The sequence below is a fragment of the Phascolarctos cinereus genome, unplaced genomic scaffold, assembly GCF_003287225.1.
Source record: "Phascolarctos cinereus isolate Bilbo 61053 unplaced genomic scaffold, phaCin_HiC Scaffold_1;HRSCAF=81, whole genome shotgun sequence".
Taxonomy (NCBI): domain Eukaryota; kingdom Metazoa; phylum Chordata; class Mammalia; order Diprotodontia; family Phascolarctidae; genus Phascolarctos; species Phascolarctos cinereus.
In genome coordinates, this window is record NW_027555514.1 from 109,151,505 (window position 1) to 109,167,812 (window position 16,308).

The 16,308-nt window shown below is 39.4% G+C and overlaps 1 protein-coding gene across 5 annotated transcripts in view; it reads right to left on the reverse strand.

The window, feature by feature from the left end:
• The window catches only part of CALD1 (caldesmon 1), a 247,997-nt gene that overhangs the window by 135,198 nt on the left and 96,491 nt on the right, over window positions 1–16,308 (reverse strand). For all 5 annotated transcript variants that reach the window (XM_021002361.2, XM_021002363.2, XM_021002364.2 and 2 more), the window contains exon 2: window positions 12,448–12,508. The gene's annotated coding sequence lies outside the window, so the exon portion shown is untranslated. The remainder of the gene's footprint in view (window positions 1–12,447; window positions 12,509–16,308) is intronic.

Below are 16,308 nucleotides of genomic sequence, written 5' to 3' on the forward strand. Positions count from 1 at the left end.
GCAATGCTCTCTATATCTGCTTTGGTCCAAACTTCTTCCCTTATCTGTGAATCTGACAAATAAACTATTCCATGCTCTCTTAATTTGTTTATAGTATCACCCTTTATATGTAAATCGGGTACCCATTTTTACCTTATCTTGGAATATGGCTTGAGATGTTGGTCTATACCTAGTTTCTGCCATACTGTTTTCCAGTTTTCCCAGCAGTTTTTGTCAAATAATGAGTTTTTGCTTCAAAAGCTTAGATCTTTGGGTTTATCGTATAACAGATTACTATAATGTAAAATGTACCTAATCTATTCCACTGATCTACCACTCTATTTCTTAGCCAGTACCAGATTATTTTGATAATTACTACCTTATAAAACAGTTTGAGATCTGCTATAGCTAGACCTTCTTTTGAATTTTTTTTCATTGATTCCCTTGATATCCTTGAGCTTTTGTTCTTCCAGATGAATTTTGCTATTATTTTTTCTAAAGAGAATTTTTTTAATAGTTTGATTGGTATGACACTGAATAAATAGATTAATTTAGGTAGAATTGTAATTTTTATTATATTGGCTCAGCCTACCCATGAGCAATTAATATTTTCCAGTTGTTTAGATCTGACTTTATTTGTGTGAAAAGTGTTTTATAGTTGTGTTCGTATAGTTCCTGGGTTTGTCTTGGTAGATACACTCTCGAGTACTTTTTATTGCCTACAATTATTTTAAATGGAATTTCTCTATCTATCTCTTGCTGCTGGCTTTGTTGGTAGTATACAGAAATGCTGATGATTCATGTCAGTTTATTTTGTATCCTGCAGCTTTGCTAAAGTTATTAATAATTTCAAGTAGTTTTTTAATCGATTCTCTAGGATTTTCTAAGTATAACATCATATCATCTGCAAAGAGTGATAGCCTTGTTTCTTCATTGCCTAGTCTAATTCCTTTAATTTCTTTGTCTTCTCTTGTTGCTATAGCTAACATTTCTAGTACAATATTAAACAATAGAGGTGATAAGGGGCATCCTTGCTTCACCCCTGATTGTATTGGGAAGGCTTCTAGCTTATCCCCATTATGGATAATGCTTGCTGATGATTTTAGATAAACATTACTTATCATTTTAAGGTAAGCTCCATTTATTCCTATGGTCTCTAGTGCTTTTTAAATAGGAATGGGTGTTGTGTTTTGTCAAAAGCTTTTTCTGCCTCTATTGAGATAATCACATGATTTCTGTTAATGTTGTTACTGATATGGTCAATGATGCAGATAGTTTTCCTAATATTGAACCAGCCCTGCATTCCTGGTATAAATCCCACCTGGTCATAGTGTATGATCCTTGTGATATATTGCTGTAATCTCTTTGGGAGTATTTTAATTAACATTTTTGCGTCAATATTCATTAGGGAAATTGGTCTATACTTTTCTTTCTCTGTTTTGGCTTTTCTTGGTTTGTAAATCGAAAAAAGGGGACAGATTTGAGAGATGTTACAGAAGTGTTATCAACAAGACAGCATGTGATTAGATATGGGAAGGAGGGAGAGTTGGATGGGGATTTTGTATCTATTTACATACATATTTGTTTTGTTGCATAGGCTTCTTGCTAGTAGGCATTTTAAAAATCATTTTATTTGTACCCTCAATGCCTAGCACGGGAGCTTGTTACCTAACAGGCATTTAATAAATGCTTGTTGATCAAATAAATGAGAGTAAAGAGTTGAAGATGACTCCTAAGTTGCTAACCAGGGTGAACAGAAGTATAGTGGTACCCTCAATAGAAATAGGGAAATATGCCCCTTTGGGACAGATTGAAGACTTCCAAGAAAGGAAAACAAGTAGGGTTACAGAATATGCTTTTTGAAGGAGGAAGGTAGACCAGGAGATAGAAAAGGTATTATACTGTGACTATCTTTCATTCTACCCTCAGTTTTCTTTGACTTGTTTTAATCAATAGTTTTCAGTCTCTGGTCCTGGTGACACAAATGGCCTGGCAGAGATGTCAGGTGGTCTCTGTGAGCCTCCTTCCCCTTGACCAACAGAGGAAGAGCACTGAGTTTGGAATTGAAGGACCTGGCAACTCCTGGCTCACTTCACTTGACCTCTCTGGCCCTCTTCTTCCCCCCTTGGAAAATGAGGGAAGTTACACTAGATGACCTCTTACGTCCCTTCCAGCTCTCAGCCTAGGGTCCATACCTAGTTTTTCATCACTATAAAACTGCGTAATGGAAAGAAAAGGAATAGAAAAGAGAAAAGTCAAATAATGATAAGTAGACTCTCAATGAGAGCTATATCCTAGGTGACAAAGTGGATAGAGTGCTGAACTTCAATCAGAAAAACCTAAGTTTGAATCCTGTCTTAGACACTTAACAAAATGTGTGACCCTGGGCAAATCAACCTCTCTCAGCCTCAGTTTCCTCCTCTATAAAATGGGATAATAACAGCACCTATCTCACAAGGTTGTAGTGAAGTTCAAACAAGATGATATTTGTAAAGTGCTTTGCAAAGCTTAAAGTGCTATTTTAATGCTAGGTATTATTACTATTGCAAACTGCTAATGTTTGTCAGCCTTAAGTTTATACTCAGGCATTCAATTTCATCGTTGTTCATTTCAACACTTAGTACAAAGCTTGGCGTATAGTAAATGCTTAATAAGTGCTTATTGATCGATTACCAAAACTTTTTAGAAATCTCCTTTTTAGCTCTACAGTTCTAAGAACCTGTCATGTTCCTCAGGGGTCTGACAAGCACCTAGAAGCATCTGACAGGCCCATGAGACGCTCTCCAAACTGGCTTTTTGGACCCTGAGAAACAAAAAAGTTCCTAATAAAGAATCCCTCATGGCTGAAAGTCCCCCAACTAGCCTTCCCATTCTGAATACCACAAACAGAACTTTTGTTTGTTGACACAGGGCCCCTGGACATTCATGAAAACAAGATGTTCTCTCTTTGCTTTTTAAAGTTAAACAGATTTGTCAGGGTCTCAAATGAATTTCAAAAACAGATGTGAAGGGTTGTACTGTCCCTAGCCATAATAGGACCATTTTACTTGAACTTGACTATTCAGTATTAGCAGCAGACTGATAAAGGATTCCTCATACTGGAGAGGGAGGTGGAGGCAGATGTACCGTCTTCTCTCACCTACTGAGTGCACTTCAGGTACGGGAGGCTTTGGGGATGAGCAGGAGAGTGAGGGTTGGTGATTCAGAGACTATTCTTGGGTTGGGAGATGGAGAGGAATCACTTTCTTTTCCAATCCTCTCCTCCTGTCTTGCCTGGTGGGCCTCCACAACTTACCTTCCCTCTACCTATCCAACCTTGTTTCTCATCAGCGATGCTCAACCACAAGCACACTCTGCTCATTTGCATCTTTGTCTTTCTTTGTGATACTCTGCTTGGCAGATTCCTACCTGCAATGCCCTTGTTCCATGTGTTTCTTCTGCCAAGAATTCCTTTCCCCCTTCTCCTGACTCATCGAAGACCTAGCTTTCCATGAGTACCTTCCTTCAAAGCCCTCCTTGACTATGAGCTCCTTCTCTGTGAAGGCTTTTTCAGATGGCCCAGCCATCAGGAATCTTGCCTCCTCAGACCTCTGATAGTATCAATTGGTTGGCATTTAGTTTATGGTTCTTTTTAACTTTTATTTATCATGGTATCTCATGAGTGCAAGGTCTGGGGACCCCTTCTAGGTCTTAGCATGGTGCCATCCACATACAGTAGCAAAGACCATCTCAGGCCTACCACAGTCTGACTCCATAACTGCACAGTTAGATTTCAAAATACTCCCCTTCGTGTATCCTCTGTCTCAGTCAAATGGACTACAAGGTGCTCTCTGATCTTATCCTGCTCTCTCTTACCTCTATACATTCGCGTAACTCATCCCTTTTTTCATGATTTTTGCCTTTTGAATCCTACTCTTCCTTCAAAGCCCAGATTACGTTATATCCCCTCTCTGAAACCTTCCCTGATTCCTCTACCCCCATCCCCAAGCTCTCAGGGATCTCTCCCTCAAACTTTCTGATAATACTTTATCTGAATTTCTCCTTAGCCCCTATCAAATCTTTACCATGTATCATATTTATGTACAAGAGATCCTCGTATCATACACTTTGAGCTAGAAAGCACCTTAGAAGCCATCAAGTCCAAACCCCACCCCAGCCCCATTTTACAGATGAGGAAGCTGAGACCCAAGGGGATAAAGGAACTGACATATTGCATTTCCCCTGTCACATTAAATTGTGAATTCCTTGAGGACAGAGACTATAATTTTACCTCTGTATCTCTCCCAATGTATTTTGTATAGCAAGTGCTTTAAAATGCTTTGGGGTTAATGATTTGCCCACAGTCACACAGATTGTAAATATCTGAGGCTGGATTCGAACTCAAGTTTTCTTGACTCCAGGGGCAGTGCTCTATTCCCTGGGCCACCTAGTTGCCCCTTTAAAATGTTTGTTGACTTGAATTGAATACATTCTGTTGGGGCTCAGGAGCCCAGGGTAATTGGGCCATGGAAAGAACTGCAATGTACCAAATGATAACATGACAATTTAAGTGTCCATATGCTCTTAAAAATGCCCAGCTACTGGCCCTAGTGCAGTTTTCTCTATCAGAAGAATCTGGCCCATCATGGTCTTAATATAAGTTATGATTCTGTTTGTTTACTCATAAAATATTGATGCCGGGGCATCATGTTCATGCTTGTTTATGCTTTGGAAAATCTGATTTATTCTTTTAGGGGTCAGTGCTACCATCATCAAGTTCCTTTCCTTTCCCACACAGCTGGTAATACCATAAAAAATAAACCAGGGCTATATGCAAGAATGCTCCTATCATGGGACACAGAGTAAAATAAGTCATATGGGGAGGGGAGAGACTGTCAGTGAGGGACTGCATATCCCCAAATGGGGCAAGAACTCAAAATGTCCTTGTGTGGTTAGAGCCGTGAAATATGCATGAGTAAACCAAAAGTCTGGATATATGACAATACTTTCTCCTTTCCATTTTCACCAGTTCTGTGCTTTTCTCATTTAGTTAATTTAGGACTATGCAACTGACCCAGCTAGCTTTTTTTTTTTTTTATGTTGTGTTTGCATTCGTTTCCACTGGCGCACTCTTGTTTGTGAATGAGCTGGAGTGAAGTATCTGGTTTGGCAGGCCAGATAGAACAAAACCATTCTATAAGGACAAAAATCCTAACAGCACCATTTGTATCGTGCTTGCTGTTCATCTTTCAATTGCATTCAATTTAATTCAATAAGCATTTATTAAATACCAATTCTGTGCAAAGAGCCCATCCTAGCTGTAAGGGGATACAAAGACAACACCCCTCCAAAAGTAGTCTCTGTCCTCAAGGAACTTATATTCCATATTGAAACGCAAGGTGTGCTGATCCATTTCAGGGGAAGAAGGCTTTTGAAAGTCTCAATGTAGGAACCAACTTAATTAGGGGGTAACCCTTTGTGTCACAAAAGAATTTTAAACCAAGAGTTCATTAGAGGGTTGATAACAGCTCATATTTATGTAGTACTTTCCAGTTTGTAAAGCACTTTCCTCATAGTATTTTGCTGCAACATCAGTAATAAATATGCCACTATCTCCAACATTTTAAAGGACTTACATGTAGCCACATGAGAAAGTCAGGATTTAGCCTCTGGTCTTTTACCTCCAAGAGCCCTCTTCTGGCTAGCTAATTGGTAGACGAGCACTCTTTTTAATCCTGCTGCGTGACCACTGTTGTCATGTTTTTTATGGTGAAGTCAATATGTGCACTTAAGTATTTATTTAACAGATCATGAGAAACTTGATTGAATAGAGCAGGGTGGAGAAACAAAGTTCAGCTATTAGGCTTATAGATTTAGAATTGGAAGTGACTTATCTAATCTAATCCCTTCATTTTATACATAAAGAGTCAGAGAAGTTAATCAGCTTGCTGAAAATCGTACAGGTAGTAAGTGATGGGGCCAACATATGAATTCAGGTACTCTGACTTCAAATCCAGTGATCTTTTTTTTTTCTTCAGTAGCACCACTTCTAAGAAGCCGAGCAAGCCTAAAGACAGAGAAGCAGTGTGGTATGCTAGAAAGATTACTTTTCCTAGTTATGCCCTACTTGAGGCAGCTAAGTGGGATAGTAGATAGAGTACTAGGCCTGGATTCAGGAAGACCTGAGTTCAAATCCCACCTCAGACACTTACTAGCTGTATGACCTTTTACACAAGTTAATTAACATCTATTTGCCTCAGTTTCTTCAGCTGTAAAACAGGGATAGTAAAAGCACCTACCTCCCAGGACTGTTGTGAGAATCAAATAAGAGAATAATTGTACAGCGCCACTTAGCACAATGCCTGGCACATATTAAGGGCTACGTAAATGTTAGTTTTTGTTATCATCATTATCATTATCATTATTATCATCTGACTGAGCTCTGATCCCTGCTGGCCTGAGCACTGCATGCCTGAGTTCCAAGTATCTGCTGCTCAATCTGTGAATACATTCTAGGTCTTTACCCTTGTTCCCCAAGATTCTGTACATAGCTCACCAGTCTCTGCTGTCCATAAATATTTTTGAAGTGCTTAGCACATAGTAGGCTATATAAATGCTGGCTATTATTGTAGTGGTCGTAGTAGTTTCACTTCTCTGGGTCTCAGTTTCCTCACATATCAAATAAGGGGTCTGGCTAAATGATTTCCAAGGTCCTTTCCATCCTATAGGTCTTTACCTAAAGGCATTTGCTCTTACACTTTATCACCCCTACATCCATCTGACAGATGTGCTAAGGCTAGCACATCCCCAAAGAGGCAGGACGTTGCTTCAGTGACACGTCCTTTACGGTAATTAGTAGCTCTGACTCAATAATAATGCAGACCTTTTGCCTCCCTCTTTAGCAACGTGGTTTCAGCCAAATATGTTTAAACCATTTAGAGGCTCTTTCCTCCGTCAGGCAAAAAGCCAGCATCCTAAAATCACAGATCATTTGTATCATGTTGGCGTGAATATTCAGACTCAGTTTGTCTCCAAATTTTTAAAGTCAGACATAAAATGAACGATGACCATTTTGCTTTGAATTAGCAAAAAAGAAAAAAAAACATACCAATAGTTAACAAAAGGCAGTAATAAGTACCTCAGCTTAGCACATTTAAGAGAGCATATCTTTTTAATTTGGAATCTGTCAGTTTCAAAGAGTGCATCTCTCCTTTTTCTAGTAAAAATAGGCCAATAACCCAGATTTTATTTGGCATCATGTAGGAGCTAGGGTACTGAGAATGGTAGAAAGGAATTTGCCTAAGAATTTCCAGATTGGAAGGTTGTATTTTACTTAAGCTCTGTCACCTGGAGTAAGGCAAAAGCCCAACATTAATTCAATTCAGTGAAGCAGTTCAAATCAGAGAAATTTATTTGAAATGGAGCCAACTATACACATACTTGGAGGTATACAAACTCTCACAAGGACAGATTTTAGGTCTTTTTTTTTTCCTTTGCTACCTGTTCCCTGGGCGAAACAGGCTAGAAATTGGGATTGTGGTCATTGTTTTCATTCTCTCTCCTGCCACTTTTGGCTAAGAACTGTAATTGCCGTCATTGTGTTCATTGTTCTCCCTTTTTGGCCAGAGATTGGAACTATCATCATTGTCTTCATAGCTCTCCCTGCCTGTTTTGGCTTCTCTCCCTGCCTGTGCAAATGTCTGTCTCCCCATCTGCTCTCATGGAGGTGCCTGCATGTGGAGAAGAGTTAGGAATTGTGCTGGGAGAGTTAGATAGAGTGGCAGTTTAGTTTGGGAGCAAGGTGGTACTGACAATTACAGGGTGAATTGATCACTCCTATTTTGGCTTTTTCCTTTTTCTACTTGGAAGATGTAAAATAAAATAGGAAAGTAGAATTTATTTAATGTTTATAAACCATAACTTCCACATACATTGTTATTATTAGTTTTTCCTATTTAATTCATGTTTGTTAATAGTCCATTTTATGCAGAGCACTGTATTAAGCACTAAGGGAGATATGAATTTTAGAGAAGACAAAGTTGGGATTTACAAAGCAAATAGGGAATATGGCACATTCATAAAGAACTGTAATCCAGAATAAGTGTTGCATACAAAATTATACCTGAGATCCAAGAGTGCAAATATGATTACCCAACTAGAGGAAATCCAGGAAGGCTCCCTACAAGAAGTGGCATTTGTTGCTGTTGTTCAGTCATTTCAATTGTGTCTGACTCTTTTTGATCCCATTTGGGGTTTTCTTGGCAAAGATACTGGAGTGGTTTGCTATTTCCTTTTCCAGCTCATTTTACAGATACAGAAACTGAGGCAAATAGGGTTTAGTGACTTGCCCGGGGCCACACAGCTAGTAATTGGCTGAGGTGACACTTGAACTCAGCAAGATGAGTCTTTCTGACCCTAGGCCTGACTGCGCTATGCACCATAGCTGCCACCTAGCTGCCCCAAGGCATTTGAGTTGGGCTTTAAAGTAAAAGTAAGAATTCAAGAAGTAGGGTGGAGGGGAAGGTATCCTAAGCCTAGGACACAGCAGGAGCAAAGGCAGAGAGTGGGCAAAGTGTGGGTGATACATCTGTACAGTCCACTTGGGGAGGGCACTAGCAGAACCCAAAAAAGGATCATCGGGGCAGCTAGGTGGTGCAGTGGATAGACCACTGGCCCTGAAGTCAGGAGGACCTGAGCTCAAATCCGGCCTCAGACCAAACACTTGACACACTTACTAGCAGTGTGACCCTGGGCAAATCACGTAACCCCAATTGCCTAAAAACAAACAAACAAAAAAAACAAAAAAGGATCATCTTCTTCATTAGAGAGACCCTAGGGCAGGTCTCATACTCACTTTTAGGCCACCCTGGGCATGAAGTACACCGCAGGACCAAAGAGTTTGGCAAAGAAGCTCAGGGAGTCTTGTTCCACAAAACTCAAGAAGGAAAAGAAGAAACGTTTTCTTCTTTTCCTTCCCCATCTGGCCCTTCAACTTACTCCCCCCAACGGGCCCGCTGTGATTGTAAAACCTCCCATTTACAGAGCTCTGTGCTGATGATGGGGCCAGCTGGGTGCTCATAACTGGACTTATAAAAGCACTTCTTTTACACATTTTTGAGAAATGTAGCCTTCTCTCTCAAGCAACTGAAACTAATGGGACGGAGGCTGCTTTCTCTGGCTGCCTGCTTTTGTTTAATAGAAAATGCCAGTGGAGATGGTCATTGGTATGAAAGCAGCACTTAGTCCTCTTACCCCCCAAATTCCTTTTTATCTTGAAATACAATTTGAATTATGATTTGGGCATCTCTGTTGCTGTATGCAACCGTGAGGAAATTTGGAATTGTGACTCAGGTCAGGAGAAGCACTTGAAAGGAGCTGATAGGACAGAGTTCTTGTAAGAAAGGGAGGTGGGTAGGGTATGCTCACATGCATGGCTTTGTCTTACCTAGGGATCAATGGAGTTTGAGGATAAAGGAAGCTTTCCTAGATATCATTTAGTCCAACCCTCTCATTCTCCAGATGAAGAAGCTGAGACCAAGAAAGCTGGATTGCCCAAAGTCACGTAGAAATGAGTTACGTGGCCATGACTCAAACCCTGTCCTCTGACCTCAAATCCAGTGACTTTCAGTCTTTTATTGCTCTCTTCTACAAATCAACACATATTTTGTTCTTTCAGTATATCTGTGACCTAATCGAAGTAAGCATTCAATTAATCATTGATTAATCAATCAAAAAGTATTTATTGAAGGACTGCTATGTACCAGGCATGGTGCTAACTACTGGATATACAAAGACAAGAGTCAGACAGTCTCTGCCTTTGAAGATGTTCCATTCTATTGGGGAAGGTAGTAAGAGGGCAACATGTACATTTTTAAGTACGTAAAGAATAAATGTGAGATAGTTTAAGGAGGGAGGGCAGTTGGAGGGATTGCTATTCAGTCATTTCAATCCTGTCTGACTCTTCATGACCCCATTTGGAGTTTTCTTGGCAAAGATACTGGAGCAGTTTACCATTTCCTTCTCCATTTCTTTTTACAGATGAGGAAACTGAGGCAGGGTTAAGTTATATATCAGCCACACTTTGCCCCCTCTCTTCCTTTGCTCAGGAGTAAGCTTAGGGTCATGTGGCTAGAAAGTGTCTGGGGCCAGATTTGAACTCAGAAAGATGCATCTTCCTGACTCCAGGCCCTGGAGCTCTATTCACTAAGCCATCTACCTGCCTTGGGGGGATCAGGAAAGGCTTAATGTAAAGGCTTGCGCTGAGTCTTAAAGAATTCTATGAGGTGGCAGTCAGGAGAGATAGCATTGCAGGTACTGTGGACAGCAAGTACAAAGTGTTATCCCTATTTTACAGATGAAGAAACTCAGGCATATGCAGGTTATGTAGCTTATCCATCACCACACAGCTAATTAGTCTCAGAAACAGGATTCAAATTCATGTCTTGCTGCTTCCAAGTTCAGCATTTTATTAACTAGACCATGCTAGCTCTCCCATAATATTTTACAAAGTTGTGTTTGCTTTGTCTGCCATATTGGCAAGGATGTCAAGTGTTTGTTGGCCAAGGTGGCTTCTCAGCTCTTTTGGTCTCTTTTTTGTTGTGATGTATTTACACAGTTTAAACTTTCTTAGAAAATGGCAATAATCTGTTTTGGTGTTTGTTCTTTTATCCATTTCTCATTTTTCAACAGCTTGTTTAGGCCAGTCAGTCAATAAGTATATATAAAGCACCTACCATGTATTGGACACTTTGCAAAGTCCCAGTCAAGTTGGTCAGTTTGGACTTGCCTAAGTAGCTAACCACATCCCCTTCTAATTTTCGTTCTTCTAATTTGGTATCTGATTCAGAAATAATTTCCACATCAGTAACTAGTGGTTTCTTGCTTGATAAAACACAATTGATTTCATTCCTTGTCATACTGTTCGGTACTTGTCAGGTTTATTTCTCAAATAAAATGATGTATAGATATGAGGCGTCTGTATAGTCTATAAGCTTTTGGCTTCTTTTTTCTTATTCTTGAGCCAAAGTTTCTAAAATAGTTGGGTTTTTTTTTTTTGCCCTTCTCCCTATGTTCACCTTTGCATTTAATCATGGAGTACTTATTTGCTGATTAAATTTGAAATGTTTTCTTTAGTTCTTTCTAGATATTTCTACTTATTCATCCTCTAAATGCAATTATCTTCATGGTTGTCTTTTTTTTTCTTCTTTTCCCAAGTACTCATTGAAGGCACTGCACTGATCAAGAATCCCACGAATATTTCTTTCTGCTTTTGGATATATGTTGAAGAAACCAACCCCACCTGTTTTTGTCACTCCAAGGAAAACCTGTAAGCCATCCTTTCATTTAACAACAACTGCCTGTCATCTTCTGGTTTCATTTATTGTGAAAATGTCAATATTCATCCCCAGTAGTACATTCACTTTTGATCACTGGACAAGTGACCAATATGTTTGGTTTTAATGTGTATAGGACCGACAATTAAGCTAATGTTTATAGACAATCTAAAGTCTATGTGACTTTGGGCATCCTCTGCCCCCTTTCTGACACATTTCAAAACTAGAAGAGGCCCAAAAACAGGATTTTTTTTTTTGGTTGGGCAATGGAGTTAAGTGACTATGTCCAGGGTCACAGAGCTAGTAAGTGTTAGGTGTCTGAGGCTGGATTTGAACTCAGGTCCTCCTGAGGCTGGTAATCTATCCACTGCACCACCCAGCTGCCCCCCAAACAGGATTTTTTGATTGGCTCTGATACTTCAGAACTGTGTGACTATGTGTTGTCTGATCTTCATCTTTCCTCTGTAAAAATGGAGATAATGATATGCCCTATCTCATCACAGTACGGTTATGAGGAAATTGGCTTTATAAAAGCTCAAGGAGTTATAGAAATGTAAACTATGACTACTGTAACACTTGCTAGAGAATTTACCTCTTTACCCTCTCTCTGTCTCCCTGAAGGCATGTATGACAGAGGATGGGACTTGACAACAGATGGAGACAGGAGAGAAGAGGGGCGGGGGAAGAGATCACTTGGATGAGAGATTCATATCTAAGTGGAGAAAAAGGTTTGGGGAAGCAAAAAATCACTAGTTCAGAAGTGTCTGTCATGTAGACAAGATCTGTGCCTGACATCTCTTGTTGAGCATCTACTTACTGTCTTCATACTCATCACACATAGCCATGACTCCTTTTGGAATGGAACCAGGAACCCTTTTTTTTTTTTATTACTTGAAAAGTAGCATAGTGCAATGAAAGATTCACTATATTTGGGCTGGATTTAGAAGCTGCAAATCTTTATTACTATCTAGCCATGTGACCTGCGTTATGGTTCTAGTTTAGATTTGCTTATCTAACTTATACCAAGTGAAATTCCTCCCAATGTCCAATCCCTAGAGAAGGTATGCCTCCAGGCATTGGAAAACAAGCTATTACACGAATAATCTGATAGCAAACACAAAATATATTACTTACAACTAAGCAAACAGATACTCACTTCCAAACTTTTGGATTCCTGGTGGATTTGAAACGATGATTCTAGAAATCTTTAGTGATGCCTAGGTAGAAAGGAAAATTAAAATACAGTTAATTTTGTATAAAATAGACTATCTTTTGAAATGCACTTTTGGGGGTTGTTAGAAGAGTCATTAAATGAAAACGTAATTTATAAGAGTATTGTAGTTTCGATTTTTCATAGGAATGGAATCATTAGTACAAAATAGCAAATAGTATTTGCCCTACTACGTTCTTTTTGCTGAGCACAGTGCAGGCTTAATAAATATCTATTGAATCGTCATATTTTTATTTGTGTTTGTTTCTCTTCAAAACTTCTTACAGTTTGTGTGAACGAGAGCAGCTTGAGGTAGCCTGCAAATCTTTCTCTAGCAAGTTTAGTTATCTACTTACATAGCTTGCTTCTTTTTCTCCTGATGTTCTAATTTTTTTAATGGGGGTGGGGAGTAGAGAGAAGAGATAAAAGGAAATATTTTACTAGCATTTAGAGAAAAATAATGCTATAAATCAGATATCATAATGCGTGTCTGTATGTATTCATGCGAGCATGCTTGTGAACTTTTCAGAGAGAAGTAGAAAGGGAGGGGGAGACAATGTAAAGTAATATGCAAAGTGATGATAAACTGAAATCAACCCTGAGAATTTCCCTCCCCTGTCCAATTTTAGATTTGGAAATTTAGCATCTTTGACCCAGAGGAAGAATTACCAAGAAGCTGGCTGAGCCCCAGCTCACCGTGCCAGCTTCTCTCCGTGACCTCGGAAGTGCATTGGCATGTCAAGCAAGCATCCGTGGCTACCATTACTCATCATGCCCTCTGGCTGAGCCAGCCCAGGGGCAGTCACCATAGTATATGGTCCAAACTTAGTGCTGACAGGCATGGGGATATGGGAAGGAGTCAGAGAAAAGGAAGCAGGGAGACACAGATGGTCAGGGTTAGGAGTATGTACACTATCTTGCTCTTCTCCTTCCCTATCACAGCTAGTGGCAAGCAGCCAATTGCTGCTTATTGCTTCTTTGATCTAGTTCTCTGTGTACCCTGGCATGGAAAAAGCATGTTTGATTTTATGTGAAAGTATTCCCTATGGAAGAACTGAGTTATAGCACAAGGAGGAATTCCTATACTTTTCATCTAGATCATTTTGCCTCCAACTATAAAACTAATGATCTCCTCAAAGCCCCCAGGAAGCCTCTGCTGGCATCAGGAATAGCACACAGCATCTTTCTAGATTAGAGATCAGCAACTTTTTAAGGGAAGGGCCAAGAAAAAACCCACATTTTAAAAAACTTTTAAAAATTAATTTATTTTAATTTATCAACAATTACTTCCATAAACTTTTCAGTTTTTAATTTTTCTCCCCCTCCTTCCCCGCCTCCCTCTCCAAGATGGCACGCAATCTGATATAGGCTTACATATTCATTCCTATTAAACATATTTTCACATTAGTGATGTTGTAAGGAAGAATTAGAACCAATAGGAGGAACCATAAGAAAGAGAAAACAAAACAAAACAGAAGAAAAAAATAGCAAATAGTATGCTTTGATCTGCATTCAAACTCCGTAGTTCTTTCTTTGGATGTGGATAGCATTTTCCATCATGAGACCTTTGGAGATGTCTTAGATCCTTGCATTGCTGAGAAGGGCTAAGTCTATCAACATTAGTCATCATATAATGTGGCTGTTACTGTGAAAAACCCACATTTTTAAATAATCCTAGAATATTACCTTTGAAAGAGCTGTGTTACATTTTATAAACTGATATTTCAATGGATTTGTGAGTAAGTTGATTCAGAGATTCCCTTCAGTTAGCCTCTTCTCTTCTCCTTCCTCTCTGACTCCTGACTTCCTTCAAGTATCAGCTAAAATCCCACCTTCAGCAAGGCTCTCCTCCTCAATTCCAAGTTATTATATAGCTATAGATGCATATACATACAATATGGACATAGTTCTTTGCATATTGTCTTCTTTTTAGATTGTGAACTCCTCTGATCTAGTTCTCCAGTGTGCCTTGGCATGGAAAATGTTTTGCCTTTCTTTGTAACCCTGGGATATAGTAGGCACTTAATAAATGCTTATTAAGCCATCTTTCCCTTTCGGTTCTGTGTAACACTTATCTGTGTCCTCTTGGATCCTTCAGAGGAGGATCCATCCAACATTACTTGGGGGTCTTTTTTTTTTTTTAGATCTCTTGATGTTGCATGGATAACCACAGAGAACATGGATGGTCCATTGGTTTTCTCTTAATCTTTACCATATGACCAGCCTGCCTTCTTATCAGATGATATGCTTTATACTTATCTATCTATCTATATCTATAGATTCAGATATGGCTATAAATACTGTGTATATACATATATATACACACACACACACACACACACGCACACACGCACACACACATGTATTTTTGTATATATTCCTTGGTGATTAAGAGGGAAAATTCATCACAGAGATACTTTACATCAATCTTGTCTGTACAGGTTTATAAATTTGTATTATTTTATTTTGTATATATCAACTAATACAATTCACGAAAGAGATCAAATAACATCCTTGTGTACTGCTTCCAGAAGGCTCTTGTTATAATGCACATGTAGGAGTTAGGAACTGGAAGGCATGTCCCCAATGAGCTTCTAAATAGTCTTCTCCCATTATAATATTATTACAATGAGTTTAAAAGATTAGCTAACTGGCCTTTTGGAAGGCAGAGAAGAGGTGACCTCAACAGCTTAAGATACGGGAAAAGAAGAAACAGAGTTGGGAGAAAGGACAAATGGCAGTAGGGGCAGCAGGGGAGGAAGGGATAGCCAAAAGGGGGCAATGACAAGGAAGAAGAATACTACATGTTAGACTTTATTTGAAGCTTAGGGCTTTTGGACATGGGAGAGAGAGGAGAGGCAGTATCATCTAGTGGAAAGAATTCTAGTTTTGGAGTTAGACAAGCTGGGTTTGAATTTTGGCTTTGCCAGGGTTGGACTATATGACCTCTGAAGGCTCTTCCAGGGCTGTATCTATGATCCTATGAGGCTGAGGTCCAAACCTGAGGTTTACTGCCTTTCAGGCTATTTATCACTGGAGGTTATCAGGTATTTGTATGTTAACAAGGTGAGTCAACATTCTATTGTAAAATCATTCTTTTATTTTGGCTGAAATCTTCCACACTTAAATCTATGTTTAAGTGAGGAGTTGCTTTCCTTCCAGTGGGTTTCTTGACCCCTGTTCTCAGAGAATACATGTGGAAAAATATTGCCAGCTCATATTATTAGAAATGGCTGAAATGCCGCCTTAAAGTCGTTGCCACAAGAGCTCACAGCACTCTTCCCTTCTGGTGGTTGGAGGTGGGCTCCAAATGAAAGCTAGAAAGTCTAGGATTATGGGGAATCATCTATATCTTTTGGCATTAGAGAAAATTCAGTTAAGGGCTCTTTTTAAAATGGTTTACTTATTGCTCTGAAGTCTGAAAACCAGGTTCAAATCCTGCCTCTGACACTCACTACCTATTCAACTGTTACAAGTTCTTTATCTGTAAAATAGGGAGTTGTACCAGATGGATTTTGAAGCCCCTTCCAGCTCTAAGCTATGATTTTATAATCAGACAAGAGGAAGAGTTAGATTTTAATTAATTTTATCAGTCCTTCTGTCAGAGCTGTGACTAGAGTGGGGCAGGCCAGTTTCGCCATCCCTTAAAGGTTCTGACACTCTTACGTTCCTCTTCTAAGGGTCTGGTGACTGCCTGGCATACAGTAGGTCTGTTCTTGTTACATCATGGGCTCAGAGAGATGATCATCTTAGCCTCTGAAACCACTACTGAGCTTCCTTCCATCTTCTGGCCACTGCTGGTCCCCA